Source organism: Lissotriton vulgaris, chromosome 12 (assembly GCF_964263255.1).
Source record: "Lissotriton vulgaris chromosome 12, aLisVul1.2, whole genome shotgun sequence".
In the NCBI taxonomy this organism is placed as follows: domain Eukaryota; kingdom Metazoa; phylum Chordata; class Amphibia; order Caudata; family Salamandridae; genus Lissotriton; species Lissotriton vulgaris.
Window position 1 is genome coordinate 224,666,506 of NC_141700.1, and position 21,152 is coordinate 224,687,657.

Below are 21,152 nucleotides of genomic sequence, written 5' to 3' on the forward strand. Positions count from 1 at the left end.
GTTTAAGGGTTAAGAGTGGGTCTGCGGTCGGTTTATTTTTTTAGTACTTTGGGCTGGGTTTTAGGGCTCAAAGCAGGAAGCCTGGAGTGTGATCTTTATCACGCATATCCTTTACCAATCATGCCTTTACCTCGAAATTGTGTGGTAATGGACTTCATGGTAAAGGAATATGTTGTTTAGATACATTGTTGTTGGGACCGCATTGTGGAGGTACGCGTGGTTTAGCCATTCACGCTGTTGTCATACAACCGCAACTGATCAACCTTGCGGTTGGCTTAGGCCAATAAATAAGAGTGCATAATTGAAATCATATGAGAAAAGATGCTTGTCCACACAATCGAGACCACAAAATACAAATGCCATAGAGAATGGCTTGCTCTAATACTCTCTCCTTGGTTTAATACCATTCATTTGTCTGATACAAAAAGTCAAAAGGCCAAGAAAAGAGACGTTCACTACCATGCTCATGTATGTCAGAGTGCTGTTTGTCAAATTCCACTCTTGGCATAGCTATAGTGCTGGTTTTTCTGTTTCTTTTGAGGGATGCGAGATTAGACCTTTCTAGTATTGTTTTCAGCACAATAGGCTTACCATGTAACTTTTGTGGACTAAAAAATTATTTTGAATGATGGAGTGATCCCAAAATCTCCAGCCCTGTCAGAACTTGATTTATATTCCTTAAGAATGTCTTAATCACGTTTTCACTACATAACCGAATGAAAACATCCCTGAAAAATACGGGTTGGGAGGTACCTGTCCAATCAGAAATTATTTGGCCTCAACTGTATCAATGTGGGCCTTTCACCTCTGGGTTACTGAGAACACCATACAATGTACGCTCAAACTGAGGACCTAGTACCTTCATTTAGCGCTTGACTCCACGAGAGTGAGGGAGAGAAGTCTAGGAGGATTTCAGGAGGTGCTGTGGGCTGGATACTCAGAATTTAGCATTGCACAACAGTAAGACTTAATAAATTAATGTCCAGCATGCGATTTTACTTGAAAAAGGGGCACTACTTTATTGCATTTATAACTAAATAGTATACACAATATTGCAAACACATGTAGATTTCAGTGGGATTGACAAAGTGAACTTAAAGTGGCCTCGAAGAATAGAAATTGTGGAAATCGTCTATCATATTGATTTACCTCAGGGATCAACTAACCCTATTAAACTTGTCTGCTGGCATTAGGTGCAAGCCACAATGTGAAAATGTGTTCGCCTGTATGCTTTAATGCAGAAAACCATCAACAACGCTACTCGCACCATCAAAGTCTATTACATCAATATTTGTCTATCCACAATCAAAAAGCTAGGTCCACAGGCCTTGTCATGATTTCAAAATACAACATAACTCTCTATTGACCCAGAAACATACTGTTGCGTGCTTATCTAGGTTCCTGATCGATACTGTGACCTTATGCCCCTATTCGGCTATAAATCCATTTATTCCCTATATTGGCATAACCGTTCAAGTGCGATTTTCTGAAAAGTCATCTCTGGCCTCACACGAACAGAGCCACATTCCAGCATGACTCTCTGCTACTTCCTTTGCGACCAATTAGTGCAATGACAGAGCAGCAGTCACTATCTGATATTCCTAGATAACACTCCGAGTTCTTCAACAAGATAAAAACTTAGCAAACCTGGAAATCCCCGCTTGCTATGTTTTGATTAGTAATGGAACTCTAATGAGCAACTGATAACTGTCACTTCCTAGTGACATCTTTAATTGACGTCTTATGTCCAGCAAACTTGCGTCAAACCCGGCACCTGTCAGGTATAAATATTACCAACGTTGCCTTAAGCAAAGAGAGAGATACGAGCTGCGAGTTCGTTCCCTGTTGCTGATGCCAGCTGCCTGCATGACCCTGTGTTGGTAAAAACTAGCACTCTGTCGCTGCAGCCTGCTATCCTGTGGTGGTGAAGCTGCTGATTACCATTATCGCCGCTACAGCGCGAACTATGGTGCAGTACGCTTAAGGAGCTGAAACAGCCGTCCTCTGCGAAGACATCCAGCCGATTCCAGCTGCCCGCGGACGCTGTCACCCCTCCTTCCTCGACGCGCTGAGAGAAGCCGCTGCATTTCTCGTGCAGAGAAATCCAGTCCCGGCGCTTCCGGTTTACCCTCGCGGGTGACTGGGATATCGAGAGAGACCCCTGAAGGAGATACCAATCCTCCATCATTCTATTCAGAGGTATGGTGTTGACTAAACCCTTAGACGAGAATTCTTGAAACAAACCTTGGCAAAACCAACTTAACTTAAACTACTTACTTACTTCCCCTTTCACGTGTTAGGCTTAGGTCAGGCACACTGGGGTAGGCTTAGTTAGAAGCACCAGTTGAGTATGTTAGCCTAATGTATATATGACTGTATATATGTTTTATTACTTTTAAACCATTGTATGGCTAAGAAACCATATCAATGCTTTTACAGTTCTATTTCGCAATACTTATCTTACTGTACGTACTTTTTATAATAACAGTTATTGCAATTGTGGCAATACATTTCTCTTGTACGAGAAGAAAGACTGTTCAATAAATGTTAACCTTTATTGATACACGCCCGTCTCTCTATTCTCTACATACTGTGAAAGTAAACTGCACTAGACTGACTGAGTGAAATCTGTGTCTATGTTTCACACGACCCTAGAGATCGACTCTTGATCTGAGGAGCAAAGTTGTCATGTTGCACGGTTGTTGGAAAACTGAATCCCTTCTTGTCTGTGCCAAGGAAGCTGATCACTTCCTATGCAGAGAAGAAAGTTTCCAGTGACCTCTGAGCTAGTTGGTAACACAACCCAATTAAGTTTAGCATAGTCAGTGGAGGCCTGGAATATAAGCAGTTCCACGTCGATACTACTGTTTATGTTATTCCAATGCGCAGGGCCTAGTGGGAAACTAGGAACTACACTACATGGCGCCCAACGTTTGGTAAGGCGATAAACTAACGCAAGACTTGTAGAGTAACTCAGTCGTGCATATTTCACACCCCTTTCTCCCGTAAATACTCCAATAGACGTCTGGAGTGGGTGAAAGGTTAAAATCCGCCCGACCTTAGTAGGAAGAGATTCCTATGTAAAGCTCTGGTTTATTCAACGTTGAAGGATACAGTGTTCCAAAATATTGTGCACCTAATCTTTGTCTCCTTGGAGACCTACTCTGCAAAAACTGCATTTTTAAAATGTCAGACAATGAAGAAGCAGCTAGGCTGGCTTCCATACTAATAGAGGAAGACACGAGTCTCCTACAGGCAGACCCGGATGCTATTATCATCCCGGTCCAGTTAAGAAGATCTATAACTTTAAAACTTATAGAAAACGGACTGACACCTCAAGGTGGTACAGTAATTTTCGTGATAGAGGCTCACGAGTATCGGCAGACAGAGGTATTCTATTCATGGATAAACTTTCCAGCGGTAAACGCTATAACACAGGAGTTTCACTATTACAAAATAGAGGAACCTCCGGGAGAGTACGCTCCTTTCGAGGAGATTGAAATCCCACTTAAATTTCAAGAGCACCTGCTCTGGTTTAATGGCGCCCTAAAACATACTGATCACATAACTAGGCTCGGTCCACTAGGTAGACCAGGAGCCACGTGGCCGGTTCTAGCCAGCTACACACCACATCCTGACATTGCAAGAATGTCTAGAGAAGAGCTGTTAGCACAGCTAAACACATTAATAAAAATACATAGGCAATTAGTCCAATATGTAATGCGGACTGTAACAGTCCAGCCAGCTGTTAATACACCACAGCTGACCCCTCATCAGGGGAATACAAATAAAATTACACCACAGAACATACAGTCATGTCTTGGTAAAACACCCGTAAAACGGGAACAAATTCCTTTCTGGTTAGCCCAGAAAATCACTCAAATAGAGGCAGTATTTCCTGATACTACCCCTATAGAGAAACACAGAATCTTGACCATCTGCCTTCCTATGGGAATCGCACCACACGTGGAGGACTGTGACACTTGGGGTACAGTCTTTGCTTCCATTTACACAAAAACACACGGTGTTCCGTCTATGGCGGTAATACCAGAAGTGCTAAAACAGATTCAAAATGAATTCGGTCCAGAGCCCGCTTTAAATCTAGGTATGAAATTACTGAAAGACTTCAAGCAGGTCACGGCTATATTATTAGCCAACATAAAGGGAGAAGGAGCATCTGTGGCGATCCGCCAGAAGTTGAGGGAAACAGATATAAAAGATCCTGTTGAGCTTGCAAAAATCATAGAAAAATGCTATGAAGAATTAGGTAGAGACAGCTTGGGTGGGAAACCAGTTAAGCCCCAACTGCTCGAAAATCCTGAAAAATTATTTATTAAAAATAATTTAAACACTCCTAAAAAGAGCTGGGATGGAAATAAACAATCCACTCCCAAGGAAAAAGTTTTCCAGTCCAGAGGAAGGTCTCCTCGACGGAGGGAAAGAACTCCGACTCGAGAACGCCAGTCTCCCCAACGGGAGCCCTCTGAGAAAAGATATAACCTTAGAAATAGGGATAATATAAAAAAACTTGATAGATATCAAAGTATTGATACACGTCCCTCTCGATCTTCTCCACAGAATTCGGAAAGAAGAGGACGGTCAGACCCAGGAGAGCACACCAAGTCCAAAGACAAGGAACCTGCTCAAAATAAGAAATCTCAATTTCAGAAAAAGAAGGTAGCCAGTATTAGAGTAATCAACCATGCCGAGAATACTGAGGACACAGTTGAAAAACGGGGAGTGGGCATTGACAATGTTGGACAGTGCACCAGAAATCAGTATAGCGCGCAAGATCTTGATGAGTCATCTGGAGACAGTGGACACGAATGAATACATTCAGGTTGAAACTGCCGACGCCAGACTTAGCGAGCCCCATAAAATATACGAAATAACATTGCGTATAGAGGGTGATAAGACTAGGAAAATTAAGGGTCTATTTTGGGATAAGCTCTCAAAAGGCTATGATATTCTGTTAGCTGAAAAAGATTGGCCCCCAGAGTTTGTCAGGGAGTGCCCTCGTGGCGAAGAAGTGATTATGCCTGCCTTCTCGAATCACATACCGATTCATAAAAAATATACATATGCAAGGAAATGGGCAGTGGCCCAGGCACCTGCATTGTATAAAAATCATGTAGGATGGGATGAGGATTCACCACCTCACAAAATCCAAATAAAAAGTGAACCAACTGCCCAACGGCAGTATCCCATAAAGCAAGAAGCTAAAAAACAGGTCAGGGAGATCTTAGATCAACTTGAATACCAGGGGGTGATTGAAACATGCACCTCTCAAATGAACAATCCTTTGTTTCCTGTCTCCAAGCCAGACAATTCATATCGTCTAGTTTTGGACTACAGACACCTTAATACATGTTGCAAAACTTTTGCAGTACAAAACTCGCATAGTGCAGCCCTAATGAATAATATAGTTAGGAAAAAATATAAAATGACATTAGACATTTCTAATGGCTTCTTTTGTCAAAACATTGCACCAGAAAGCAGATATTTGACCGCTTTCTCTGCATTTGGGTCACAGAAAAAATTCTGTCGACTCCCACAGGGGTTCAAGAACAGCCCAGGACTATTCTCAGCTAGGGTAACAGAGTTACTACAAATCTATGATGATGAAGCATTATCTTACGTAGATGATATTTATCTCACAGACGACGACTTGGATACTCACTTGAAAAGAGTGAACACCATTATACTTGGGTTCGCAGCAGAGGGTTACAAATTCAACTTTAAAAAGTCCCGAATTGCCCATCTGACAGTGCTGTTCTTAGGGTACGAATTATCAAGTGAAGGGAAAAGCCTAGCGGACAACTTCTTAGAGAAGTGCGCTGTACTCCATCTCCAAAAACGCTGAAGAATTTACAATCAATACTAGGTTTTCTGAATTTCGGAAGAACTTATATTCTAAATTACGCAGAGAGGGTTAAACCTCTCTACGAACTAATAAAACCTGATTTAAAACAAATCAATTGGACTCAAAAACACACAGAAATTTTGAGATCACTGCAAACAGACATGTTAGCAAAAACAAAATTAGATACGCGTGACAACACACGTGATCTTGTAATCCGAGTCATCCCAGGAAGATGCGTATTCACGTACCTGACCTCTAATGAGGGAGAAAAGGTACCAATAGCTTACAAATCACATTTGTACACAAAGGCTGAAATAAAATTCAGTTCAACTGAGAAAATTCTAACTGCGGTTCAGACTGCTGTAGCGAAAGAAAGGCCCCTAGCACAAGGTAAACGAATAATAATAGTAACACCCATACCGGCTTTAGAAGCGGTAACTAAAGCAAGCATTCCTAATGCTAAAGCTTTGCATCCGAGATGGATTCAGTGGGTTAATTCTCTTGCTGCAACAGACGTAGTTTACGAATTTGATCCTAACTTAAAAACACAGGAATTTTTACAATATGAATACGAATGTCCTCTGCCAATTGAAATCCTGCCTCTCGAAGAATACGGAAGTATTATATATACTGACGGATCAGCACAACCCGCAGTCGGGGGTAAGCAAGCTTACAGTGCCGCGTGCGCGATTGTTAAAGGTCGCTGGCACAAAGGAAAATTTAGACCATTGGTCACTAAAACACAATCTCTAGGAGATTGCTCGGCTCAACGAGCTGAATTAGTAGCATTTAAGATGGCGCTAGAAAATACCGATCGCGAATTCCCCACACTAATAGTGTGCGATTCTTTTTATTGCGTACAATCTTATAATGAATACTTGCAGAATTGGGTGGAAAATGGTTTCAAAGATGCAAAAGGTGGCACAATAAAGCATAAAATGCTTTGGGAACAGGTAGTTCTTTTACAGAAAGAACTACAAAAGACTCACGTGATACATACACTGAGTCATCAACGTGATGGCGTTCACGTTGCAGGGAATTCATTGGCTGATGAAGCCGCGAAGGCAGCTGTGCAAACGGCTTCCGTAGCAGCAATAACTCGGTCACAAACAAAAATAGACAGCGATATTCTACAAGCTGTCAGTACGTCAGTAAAAAATGATAAGAAAACACTCCCAAAAGGCTTTCCTAAAAAGTACTTGTACTTAACGGATACAAATAATGTTCCTTTTGCTCGAATCCCTGGAGTGGGGGATAGAGTAATTCCAAACAGGGAACACAGACTAGGACTAATCAAAGCGGCACACAAAGGGCTTGCTTCTGCACACGCTGGCGTTTCCGCAACAGTATCACTATTAAAACAGAGATATTGGTGGCCTCGCTTGAGAATACAAACTAAAAAGTATGTATTAGAATGCGACATATGCCAAAGGATAAAAGTATCAACAGTGAAACGACCAGCTCAGACACCCCTTCTCATCTCGGATAAACCATTTGCATGCGTTTACCTGGACCACTGTGGTCCCCTACAAAGGGACGGTAACTATAGATATATCATGGTAGCAGTGGATTCCTGTACGAGGTTCATATGGATGTGGCCCCAGCGCTCGGCTGACGCTAGAACGGTTATAAAAGATTTGCGAGTCTATATCGGCACATACGCAATTACCACGTTCCATTCTGACCAGGGTCCTGCTTTCAGCTCTCGAGCCTATAGGGAGGCCATGGCCAGCATGGGAATTGGGTTGCGGTATTCTTGTCCGTCGCACCCCGAAGGGAATAGTGTGGTAGAAAGAAAAAACCGGGACATAAAGCAATCTATAACAGCGAAGGTATTAGGTTCAGGCGCTGGGTGGGTCAAACATTTAATAAGTGTCCAGATTAGTCTTAACAACATGCCAAGAAATTCTCTAAAAGGTTTCAGCCCATACGAACTATTGTTCGGAATTAGAATGAACGTTCAGGACCTCGATAGTCAGATGTCAGTGGTACAAGAAGAAACAACGCACTTTGATGTAAAAGACCGTTTGGCTGTTTTACAGGAACTGAATGAAACAAGAAAATCATTAAGCAACATAAAGTTAAAGCAACAGCCAAGTACCACTGACGAGGCACCACCCGCAACAGCCCCAGCAAGGCCTGTCTGGATTCCAAAGATTGGGGATCTAGTCAGAGAAAAGATCGCGGTTAAGAAGGAATTTGGGCCTTCTTACAGAAAAGCAGTACCTGTCTTAGCAGTCACCGGAACAAGATCAGTTGTGCTACCGCCCCTTGCTGGTAAAAAGGAGAACAGAGTCGTGTCTATCGATCTGGTAAAACCACAAGCATGTGGCCTATAATCAACAGTAGGCCCAGTGGACTCCCAAGAAACAACAGAATACCCAAACTTGCAACAATCCAAGAGGTTCAAACTGAAAGACTCATCACATTCGATCAGCCTGCAGTGCACAATGAAGGACTATGCAATAATGCCATGGAACTCGTGCCTCTTGAAACACAGATTGAAACAGTTCGTCAAGAAACAACACCAGTCTACAATGATGTGGCATCAGAAAGTGCTACCGAGAGACAGATTGAAAGAACAATCCCATCAATTGACAGAACTGCCTCTGGTTATTTCATCAACTTCGACAACTTCTCTGAAGATTTAAACGACCCCGAAGTGATGCCAGAAACAAAAAAGTATTTTAAAGAAAATACAACAGGACTCCTTCAACAAATCAAAGAACTATATCTGGATTCACCGTTGATTGAGCATTGGATTATCTCAGGGGTATTCATACTCCTACTATGCCTAATTTTAGTTTTAATTTTAGGAAAGTTTATTACAATTGAATGGACACAGCAAGTCAGAACATCAACCTAGTCCTGAAACCACACAGATCATCCCACGTGAAGAAAAGAGAACTGTCAACAGTAAACGTCACAGCAATTCCAATACCTGGTGGGGTAGTATGGGAGAAAACAGACTATGAGATCTATGGTCCGGTCGAAATCCTGAAGTATCCTCATCAACTAAAGGTTTCCTTAAGTGACTTTGTGACACCTAGTACATTCTCTGATGATTGGGACTTTAACAGTATTAATGACATGATGTCTGATTTAGTAATGTCAGCTAGATTCACAGATCATGATTATTTACAAGGTTCATCTAGTTATGAGCAGTTATTCTGTTATACCCATTATGGGGATCATTACTTGCATAAATCTGCACAGCCTAGAAATGTTTTTATGTATAATCAATGGGAACATTGTTCTACACCACCTAAAAGCAGTTCTAAAGCATTTTTTGAGAAATTCAAATACTTCTCAGGGTTTAACACCAGTGATGCAGAAACGTTTTATTACAAACTGTTAGATAAAACAGGAATGAAAACAATGCTGACAAATTCTAAATTGATATATTCAGAAGCATTTTATGACAAAATGATGACATTTGGTTTTGATTATTGGAAAAATAATATTGAAACGAAAACAATTTGGGGTACAAAAGATTGGCAGGTGCAAGGCATAGAAGCACTATTTAGAACCTGCATGATACCAGAACAAATGTTATTTTTAAATGACACAGTACACCAAACATCTTGTCTTGGCCTAGCCAAGAACAAAGACCTTAAAACACCGTCTATACCGAAGCCAATACCTGAAAATGCAACAGCTGATATTGAGTTAGACGTGTCACAAATTTTACATTTCAACAGAACACATCCTGATTGGAAAAAGTGGTTAATCTGGCCTACAGACACAAATAGCTGTCAAGATAGGTTCCTGAATAAAACACAGGGGTTAAAAATGACCAGATTAGACCCTAGATACTCCCAGAGACAACATCCAGGGATTATAACAACATACAGTGTAGGGAAACTCTGCCTAGAATGGCTAACTTCGTCCACACTGGCTGAAATTAAGCAACACTTGTCTTTGCTAAAAGATGGTGCTGATTTGCGCGATTTCACTCTTGGACCACGCAAACAGCGTCAAAAGCGTTTCATAGCGACCAGTATCTATGCTGCTTACAACGAGGCTTGGAAAGTGAAGCAAATTGAAACTGCTGAAAAAATACGAGAAATTGATCGTATTAATTTGGAGAAATCACTTTCTGTGGTAGACAATGGGTTAATGACTCTGTCTTCCAGAATATATTCTTTGGACAATATTGTATCCTCTGCCTTTGATGTGATAGACAGAGATTTGCTAATGTTACAACATGGCCAGTCTCAATTACGCTCTATTATAGAATTAGGCTGGACGCTGCAAAATCTTCGTTCAGGCTATGTGCCTTGGCGTTTAATCAACACAACGTCATTATTTTCCAGTTTTAACCTTACTGATAAACAGATCAGTTTGGCACAGAAAGGAGCAGACTATACAATCCTGAGCATCGAAAAACTCGAGAGATTACCATTGACAATGTCAGAGAGTCCTGTCATTGAATGGATAATACACGGAATTATCACAATTCCGATAACAACTTTCCGATTTCATAAATGCCTTGAGTACATACTTGCTGGCCAATATGAACAATTGGGTAAGGGATATGTTAAATCTATATGGAAATTACCATACACTCATTCTTGCTATAGTGACAGCGACAAAAATGTATTTCTTAGTGGTGACAACTGTAAACACTCACTAAGCGGTATACTTTTGTGTCAGGGTATTAATTTACACGGAGCATGTGATGGAAATTCAAACAACCTTTCATGCCACCAGCTAGTCACTCCTGCAACTCAGATAGAGCCCTTCTTTATGCAACTCGCAAACGGGAGTTACATTCTTAGAACGGATCACAGGTGTTGTGGCCTTGCGCCCGGAAAAAGTTATCTAGTACAAGTAACGTCCATGGTCAAATGTTGTATGCAAGCATTGTTTCCGAGCGGGCCTCCAGACATAGTGACTCCCCTCTGGCCTCGTCTGAATCTCTATTCTATACGAATTGATACATTAAGCAAAATTAAATCTGTGCTTTTACAGACAACAGTGCCTATAACGTCATCTAAAGAGACGTATGATCTTCTAGTCGCAAGGACGGCTACTGAAGTCCATGACCTTTTATCAACAAATTGCCCCGTGCATTTCGTAGAAATGTTCAGCCAACTCCTTAACATGTCTAGTGCAACAAGCATCCCAGGCATATTTAAGACAGTCTTTACGGGACTGCTAACACCCTTCCAGGCAATTTTGGGAATCTTTCCTAATTTTGTGCACTCCATTCTTGGCGGCATTCCACTATTTTTGGGACTCATCGCAGGGATTCTATTTTTGACCATCCTGCTACGTTATGGCAAGCCTCGGCTCAGACATAGCTCCCATGGGAATGGAAGAGACAATCCTAGCAATGTGCTACAGGGACAGGATAACTAACGTCCTCGGATTGGCCAGGCTGAGAGATCTAAACATGACCTGGTTCCTTTCATTCAGACCGATATGGCAAAATGGCATTTTACCTGTGCTACGGTGTATGCTTTGCGGCGATGAATGCGTGTTGGACATCTGTCTTTCACTTCCATCAGCAGTACCAATGGACGTCGATACTTTGCTCAGTCCAATAACGGCTCACGCATTGTGTTGTCCCCAGCGGCTACCAATCCTGATGACGGCATTCGTGGAGACTCCTGTACTACAGCCAAGTGGTAACAGTGGAGCGAGTGACAAAAGCAACATCATCCAGGTACAACGTTCTGTGAGCATTGCTGGTCCTGCCTTCGATGACAGCAATCATTCTCACACCTGCCAAGTTACAGCGCTATCTAATTTGGTTGAACCATCACCTGATTTTGTAGACCAATTCTTTGCGAGCCTGTCTGATACGATGTTCTCACCCATAGAGAAACAATAACTTTTGAAAAGCTTTCCGACACACAGCGTTCCCATGAACTCTGAATTCGGCCTTCAGTTTTGATCAACAAAAACTGCCAGGAGCTTTGGAAATCTATTTTTCTTTGAATTGGACAATTTTTTTAATATTGACCCTTTTTGGCACGAACAATTCTTTGCTTAACGTAAAAACTATTCTTAGAGAACAGAAGCTTCACACTTCTATTTCTAAACACATCTAGAGACATAACAACATAACACCAGCCTCTAGCACACATGTTATTACAATGCATTTTTATGTGATGATTTATCTCGCATTTCTTCTGTCAGAGATACTTCATGTGTAATACTTTATGCATAATCGTTCATTGATTTCATATGCAATACCTTTTGAATGATTACTATGCTTTAAAAAACGTACAGTACCTAAAATTCCATGTATTACAAGTACGCCTATTTCGAATGCATTTATGTATTTTGGGGTGGGCAATGTTACACATGCATCTAATTGCTTAGTTTTAGTAATTTTGATGGACATGAAAACGTGGAGTGGGTGTTGCGTGCTTATCTAGGTTCCTGATCGATACTGTGACCTTATGCCCCTATTCGGCTATAAATCCATTTATTCCCTATATTGGCATAACCGTTCAAGTGCGATTTTCTGAAAAGTCACCTCTGGCCTCACACGAACAGAGCCACATTCCAGCATGACTCTCTGCTACTTCCTTTGCGACCAATTAGTGCAATGACAGAGCAGCAGTCACTATCTGATATTCCTAGATAACACTCCGAGTTCTTCAACAAGATAAAAACTTAGCAAACCTGGAAATCCCCGCTTGCTATGTTTTGATTAGTAATGGAACTCTAATGAGCAACTGATAACTGTCACTTCCTAGTGACATCTTTAATTGACGTCTTATGTCCAGCAAACTTGCGTCAAACCCGGCACCTGTCAGGTATAAATATTACCAACGTTGCCTTAAGCAAAGAGAGAGATACGAGCTGCGAGTTCGTTCCCTGTTGCTGATGCCAGCTGCCTGCATGACCCTGTGTTGGTAAAAACTAGCACTCTGTCGCTGCAGCCTGCTATCCTGTGGTGGTGAAGCTGCTGATTACCATTATCGCCGCTACAGCGCGAACTATGGTGCAGTACGCTTAAGGAGCTGAAACAGCCGTCCTCTGCGAAGACATCCAGCCGATTCCAGCTGCCCGCGGACGCTGTCACCCCTCCTTCCTCGACGCGCTGAGAGAAGCCGCTGCATTTTTCGTGCAGAGAAATCCAGTCCCGGCGCTTCCGGTTTACCCTCGCGGGTGACTGGGATATCGAGAGAGACCCCTGAAGGAGATACCAATCCTCCATCATTCTATTCAGAGGTATGGTGTTGACTAAACCCTTAGACGAGAATTCTTGAAACAAACCTTGGCAAAACAAACTTAACTTAAACTACTTACTTACTTCCCCTTTCACGTGTTAGGCTTAGGTCAGGCACACTGGGGTAGGCTTAGTTAGAAGCACCAGTTGAGTATGTTAGCCTAATGTATATATGACTGTATATATGTTTTATTACTTTTAAACCATTGTATGGCTAAGAAACCATATCAATGCTTTTACAGTTCTATTTCGCAATACTTATCTTACTGTACGTACTTTTTATAATAACAGTTATTGCAATTGTGGCAATACATTTCTCTTGTACGAGAAGAAAGACTGTTCAATAAATGTTAACCTTTATTGATACACGCCCGTCTCTCTATTCTCTACATACTGTGAAAGTAAACTGCACTAGACTGACTGAGTGAAATCTGTGTCTATTGTTTCAAACGACCCTAGAGATCGACTCTTGATCTGAGGAGCAAAGTTGTCATGTTGCACGGTTGTTGGAAAACTGAATCCCTTCTTGTCTGTGCCAAGGAAGCTGATCACTTCCTATGCAGAGAAGAAAGTTTCCAGTGACCTCTGAGCTAGTTGGTAACACAACCCAATTAAGTTTAGCATAGTCAGTGGAGGCCTGGAATATAAGCAGTTCCACGTCGATACTACTGTTTATGTTATTCCAATGCGCAGGGCCTAGTGGGAAACTAGGAACTACACTACAATACAAACACACAATAGGGAGAACATTAAAGCGAGGCTCAGGCAACGCTTACGGTTTGCCACACTGCCGAGGCCCTCAGGTTGGCCGCCGATGAATCGGACTGTGTGCGAGACTCTTTACCCCAGCCGTCCCTACTGCCTCCCGACTTTGCCACCAATGGGTTTCCCACTGCCATCCCTCCTGGCTTGCCTCCCGTCTAACGCGTGGAACAACATGGAGGTTTTATCCGGAGGTAAGAAGAAACTATTCTTCTGGACTTTTGAACTACATCGCCCCGACCATTTTGAGTCCATCTCCAATGGTCAGTCCGGTCTCGGCTGCCATCTTGCAACTTGGTCCCTGCCGGCCCCACTAACCCCCTCCCGAACTATTATTGTTCTTCTCTCCTCCCCTCGGACATTCACATTGTATTAACATTGTTATTGATACTTCTCCTCCCCCCATTCTCTCATGTTATGTCCCTCCGACTATTTGCATGTCTCAATACTATGGTTCGTATTGTACTGCACTACTTCTTTCCTTTACTATCTCTGTTTAATTTTGTCTCTTACCATTACCCTTGCTTACACACTGACTACTCCAGGTTTTTTGCCAGCTCCAATGACTGTTCCCTGTTGAGCCTGCTTATACTGGCTTGTCCTCTCTATGGCAGCTGAATCGTTCTCCCCAGGCCATATCTTCCCTTTCCCTCCACATTCATTTTTCCCAAGGTGTCCACGTTTTCCTTCTCTGCCCACGCTCTTTTTCTGGTAGCCCCTTCATTTTAGACCTTGAGGGTGAACGGATTTTGATCTTTTTCCCCTTACCTTCTAGGTTATCTGCTCTAGGGATATAGGCGCCTTATGGCCTCCTTCAATGTGCCCTTTGCCAAAGCTCTCCCTCTCCCCTTGTTGGGGAGGGATCCAGCATTCTTGCCCCGGAGTCTCAGATTCCCCTCTGAGAGAGTCCACAGTACTTGGGACTCACATATTATTGGAAAAGGCCTTAATTGGCCCCCTTTAAATGTACCCCTTGCCAAAGTACTCCTTCTCCCCTTGTTGGGGAGAGATCCTGCATTTCTGCCCTGGAGTCTCAGGTAACCTTCTGAGAGAGTCCACAGTGTTTAGAGAATCTCACATTATTGGAGGTTTAGGAATGTTCCCATAATCGATGGGAACCCATTCACCTTGCAATGTGATAGGCAGTCACCCTGTAACTTTTGATGATCCATCAACCTCGGCTGTCACCTACCCAGCCGGACTTTGGGCAGATGTTACTTTGTCTCTCTATCGTATCTAACTCCTACCCCTTCACCCTACCCCCTTCCCCCTCTATGCCCCCTTCTCCTTGCCTTCTATCCCTTTAATGTTTTTCTGTTAAGACCTAGCAATTTGACCTATGCCCGATGGAGCTACCTGATAGCTGTAAAGGAGATAGGCTGCGGATTCCCCCTCGGCCGTCACCTACCCAGCCGGAACTTGGGCAGACTTTCCCTTCGTCTCTCCATTATATCTATACCCTACCCATCTCTCCTCTACCCCCTTAACCTTCTCCCTCCATTTTCCTTTTCTTCTATGCTCCTTAAATGTTTTTACTGATATCATTGGTAACTTGTAACTGATGTAATTTTGCAACCATGTGGAACCTTATGTAAAGTGCTCTGATACCTTCGGGTCTAGCCAGCACTATATAAAACTCTTTAAATAAATCACATTTAGTGCATGAGGCGTTTTAGGGTGTCGTTTTATGGTGTCGATCCAAGTGAGCAATGCGTGGATCATCTTCAAGCCATTATATTACCATGCCTTTATATAAGGGCCTAAGATAATTGCGGAAGTCCGGGGAGCGTGCCGCGCCCTGCACCATGGCGCCAGGTGGAAGCAACAAGAAAAATAATACACCAATTTAGAAAAAAAATATTTTAATAAATTAAACATGACCAAAACAATAATCCAATTAATAGAACCGGAGATACATAGGTTTGACATTTTAGTGAAAATAGTGCCAAAAAGCGCAAATCGCTAACTGTGGAAATCTTGTTGAGCTAGACCGAGATAAGTCACAAGTTCAGGCCGACTGCGATGGGGCATGGGCCAGCTACTGGAACTCAGTTAGGCCCGCTAAACAAGTGTACCTTAAATCCTGGTTGCAGAGGAGTGGGAGGTCCAACATTGAGTATATGTCGCACAGCTGAGGGTGTGCGTTGTTTCTGAGAAACTGCAAAGCAAGGTCCTGCATCATCATCGAGGATCTTGTTGATAAGGGTATGCAATGCACAGTCCGGCATCAAAGATGTATTGCGCAGCAGAGGTGATGCGTTTGTTTAGAGGATCTGCGAGGCTGCGATAAGCGAACGTGTGCGGTCATAAAGGCTGATGTCGATTGGATATTTGTGATGCGGGGGCCTGTGCCGGGGGGGGGGGGTGTCATGCAGCGACGGTTCTGATGATCTGATGAAGGCTGAGAGGTCGATGTGGGGACCTTGTGGGAGGATCCTCACGGCAAAAGCGATGCACCTGTTCTGCTCAGGATTGTGCTGCGCAGCAGAGGAGATGTGTCATTTCTTCTGGTTCCACAGATGGGTTGGCAGAGCACCTTCAGGCCCAATTCCAAGGGTCCAGTACTGGGGTGGCTCGACAGAATAGGGTAGGACTCACAGACTGCAGAGTCCAGGTGCTGCTTAAAGGTGGCTGAAGCCTTTTTTTCTGAGGCTCTAATCAAGAAGCCCGCTAACTAGTCCTTAGAATCACCCTGGGGTCCAGTCCTCACCCAGGCAAGAGGGCAGCAGGTCAGCACAGCAGGGCGGCAGCCCTTCTGGGTAGCAGTCCAGCAGAGTGGCAGTCCTTTCAGCAGCACAACATTAGCACTTTGCCGCACTCCACTAAGTTAACTTATCAGTGTATTTCTTTTACTCTCCCATTGAGGCTGGCTGCAGTCAACGTTGGAGCTATTTTCCTGCACCAAAACATATATGGAGTGCAGGTAGGAATTGATACACGATGGGGAACTGGGTATCTCTTTGATCAGTATGATGTTTGAAGTATTCTGCTCAGTTGACCTTTGATTACTACTTTAGGTCTACCATACTAAACAGGAGGAGAACACACCGTTGCCACACATCAGTAATAACCCCATGGCATAGACTCTCTGCATTAAGGCAAGATTGGTATGTGAGAAAAAGTTTTTTGGGCTCCTCTCTACTCCAATAGGTCTCCGACAAATGATTAATGTCTACAGTTAAGTGACATATAGTTTTATTTCTTTCTGTCTGCTTATAGTGACCGCCATGGAACTTTGTGAGCCCTGAGGAAAACCTTTATAAATAGTTATTAGGCCCACAGTAGGTAGAAACGTGTGGAGTAATTGAGAGAGATTGAGGGTAAACCACAAAAAGGTCAATAGAGACCAGAAAATGGTTGACTAGATTTACAAAAATGAGAAATATTTACAGTCACTGAGAAGGGTTCAACCGTGTGCCCGAAACCCAAAAGGACATGTTTGGATTTTGACAAGGATAAGGAGGACAAATCTTTAACTCTTAAATTGATGCAATCTATGTTGAAAACGTATTTTCGTTATATGGACATTTGTCTGTGACATCAATGTCAGTTTTGTGGATTAAGGTTAAAGATCGTTATCTCTTTAGACCATGTTAAGTACTTATGTGAAAGTATTGTGATCATCTTGTGATGTTAAAAGGTATTTTTGTGATAATGTGCTATTATTAGTTAGTTATTACATGAGCTATGTGTCTTAAAATAATTTCCAGTGATGTCTTCTACCTATAATGTTTCATGGATTCCCTCACAGTTTGTTAATTTGTTGTGTCTATGAATAAACGTCTTTAATACATCGTGTTCTATGTGCAGTTGTTAGATAACAGTAAAATAATGTTTTGATGAATATATAATGTGTTGCTGAAGGTTCAGGCTCGGAGTAATTACATGGCCTTTGAAAGGATTTAAGGATTTATGCATTTTGTGTGGATCCCTCCCTCTGATTCCTCTACTGGGTCACTCCCTGTATGTGGATTTAACTTTCTAAAAGTGGAATTTTCAAAATTGCACTTTAAATGCGACTTTGCCAAAAGAAAGAATTTTCCATCACAATTCCAAAGGCACCAAACAAACTGGTGACCTGTTTCCATTTGGAAGTTACAGCTTATTAAATGCAATACGGTAACTCTAATGTTATCCTATGGCAGAGATAGGTCTTGCTTGGGATCCGGAGGCCAAGTGGGGGGAATTGGACACTGACTTATGGCAGCATACTATGGGATCTGCATCGGGGGGTAAGACGATTTTTACAGCCAGCGGTCTCCCCTTAATTTACCGGCCCTTTCAGGGCAAACCCACCCGGGGAGGGGTGGGGAGTACTTCAAAATCACAGTCTGGAATGGGCACATGTTGGGAATTCAACAAAGGGTCCTGTAGTAGAGAGTATTGTAAGTTCAGACACAAATGCTCTGGCTGTGGTAGGCGGCACCCATTGTCTAGATGCTGGGATAACAAGCCAGCAGGAGGTCAACAGGGGAAACAGTCAGGTGCAAGTGGTTCGGGGACGTCCCAACAGTTTTCGGGGGGTAGGGGATCCAGAGGTACTCAGGTTGTTGGGCCCAAGGGCTCATACGCCGGTTAAGTTGGAGAAGTTGCGCCTTGCACTTCAGGATTATGATGATGAAGCTGTGAAACAGAAATTGTTGGACGGTTTTGAATTTGGATTCCAGTTGGGTTACATGGGTTCCAGACAAAGGAGATGGTCTGCTAATCTGAACTCAGCATCTGAGTATGGCGCAGTAGTGCAAGACAAATTCAATAAAGAAGTGCATGAAGGAAGGATGGCTGGCCCTTTTCATGATTGAATATACACCAAAGGTACCAGAGGGTCTCAGGTAAGTGTGCCCATATACAAGAAACCAGACCAGAACTCACCCTTACAACCAGGTAGTGACACAGAGAGCTCTCTGTGGATGAGGACAAATACCCATCAGTCACCATTCGGATCCGCCCTTCATCATTTGGGATTTTATCCGTACCACCCGTCAGAGATTATCGGTACTCTCCTAGGAGGTCAACCCGGTGGTAGGGGGTATCCTCACTAGAGTAAGGAGACGACAGTGTGGTGTACCACTCGATGTAGGTGAGTGGTAGACAAGATGGGACTGGGGTGTGCAGTGCAAAAGAAGATGTGAGGGAACAAAAAACCAAAAGGAGTGGATTTAAAATTGGTTAAGGCTAAGCACCACACAATGATTTATTCCAATTGTGCTTACCGTACCAATGTTAAAAACAGTACGCCTGCTGACTGACCAATTATGTGGACAGTCTCAGGACAGTGTGGTCGACTAGTTTCAGCAATTCAACGACTTATTTTGTCATTGCTTTCTTCAGGACCAATAACTACAAATAAAAGCTACTACACCATGTGAAAAAAAGTAACACCCCGAGAACACACAACAAGTGCAGACAGTCACCTGAACGTTCTGGGTGTCCTTACAGTCTGTGCAGAACACTGTAGGAAGTGGGTGAGAGAAAAGGTTTACAAGTAAAAATGGGCCACATAGTCCAACCATCAAATATGCTTTGGACTGGAACATGACAGTATGTTGTTAAAAAGCACTACCTGAATGCAACCTTGATATAAAGACATTTGGGTAAAAAGTTAGTAACTACCAAATGTTAGTAAACTCTTACCTAAACATGTAAGGTAAGATGGCCTCACCCCACCTGGCCTTGGCTCAGGGGAAGAATGAAGCACCGCTCTAGAAAACATGTAGGACACACATTAAAACATAAATTGCACGAGATAAAAACAACATAGCCCCTGTGCCTTAAATAAGCAGACAGAACATGGTCATCTAGACCAATCAAAGTAATTAAATGGTGAAGGGCAGCTAGCACTGTTGTAAACCCACTAGCAAAAACGCGAGGGTCCTCCTTACCTGACCGTCGGTACTCCTGGCCGGCGTCCTGGCCATCTGGGGAGGTACCGACGGCTGGCGAGGAGATGTTAATATACTCGATCCTGATAGGGAGAGAGATCACGTGGAGTAACATACTCGCGTATAGCTGACAACGTTAATCAGCATGATGCGGTGCAGCAGATGCGTTGCCGTGTGAGCCTAGTAAACAAAAAGGCTGGAGGGAGGTGAAAATCACACCAGCGCTGCTATTGGGAGCGCGGTGGTGTGACGCGTGAGCCTCGCGTCTCACTCGCGTATTTCGATAGGGTAACTCCTCCTCAAAGCCACGCTCCTATAGGCTGTCACTATGATTACGCGCCTATCAGGAGTCATGTAAGGCGCTCGTTCCGGGTCTGTCAAACGTCGCCACTGAGACTGGGATAAACAGACGGGGGTAAACAAAAAGCGGATAACATAGACAAGGATTTAACACGTGCTAAACATGCACGATAGAGGTCAGTGTAAGTCATATGCATTGATGGTGAAATAGCATTAAATTCTTAAATCAGAACAGATATTAACGGGCTGCAGCATATCTGATAAAGAATTACAGGTATTAAGGACAAATGAGTGAGTATTGAAAGGTAAAAAATACCTATTTAGAATGCATGATTATAAATAATCGAAATCAGTTTAAACAGTAGGTGCTAGTGGTCTCATAGCGCTCAATGCATTAAACATATATAGACTAAACTACTGCCTGTCTCATCAAAACTCAATGGTAATTGAGCAGAGATGGCATTTAAACTAATAGCATTACAGTAAAACCCTGGCCTGTTCGTTCCAGTACAGGTGTATATGGCCTTGAAAGGCACATAGTTCACTTGCTCGGTCGAGGGCCACAGGGCATAGTATCTTCCTTTCAGATGGACTGGAGTACTACTCTCCTTACGCCTCTAGCAGCTCAAGCAGTGTAGTATTGATCAGAGAAATGGCAAGAGGGTGTTTGTATTACAGAGAGGACCACGGGATTTCATCATTAAGTCCCTCTTTGTGTGTCTTCAATTTAAGGACCCATCTCTGTTCTTTTTTCAGCAGATAATTGGCCACGTCTGTAGTGTGTGCGGGAATGAACGGCTGTTCAAGGACAGTCCATTGAAATTCTGTGGCTTGGTGTTTTGCTTCTAGGAAGTGGGCAGTTAGTTTGGTGGCTTGTCTAGCACAACGGATCGTGCTCTTATGCTCTGATATCCGTGTGCGGACCTTCCTTGTTGTCATGCCCACGTATCTATACAGACGTGGCCAATTATCTGCTGAAAAAAGAACAGAGATGGGTCCTTAAATTGAAGACACACAAAGAGGGACTTAATGATGAAATCCTGTGGTCCTCTCTGTAATACAAACACCCTCTTGCCATTTCTCTGATCAATACTACACTGCTTGAGCTGCTAGAGGCGTAAGGAGAGTAGTACTCCAGTCCATCTGAAAGGAAGAT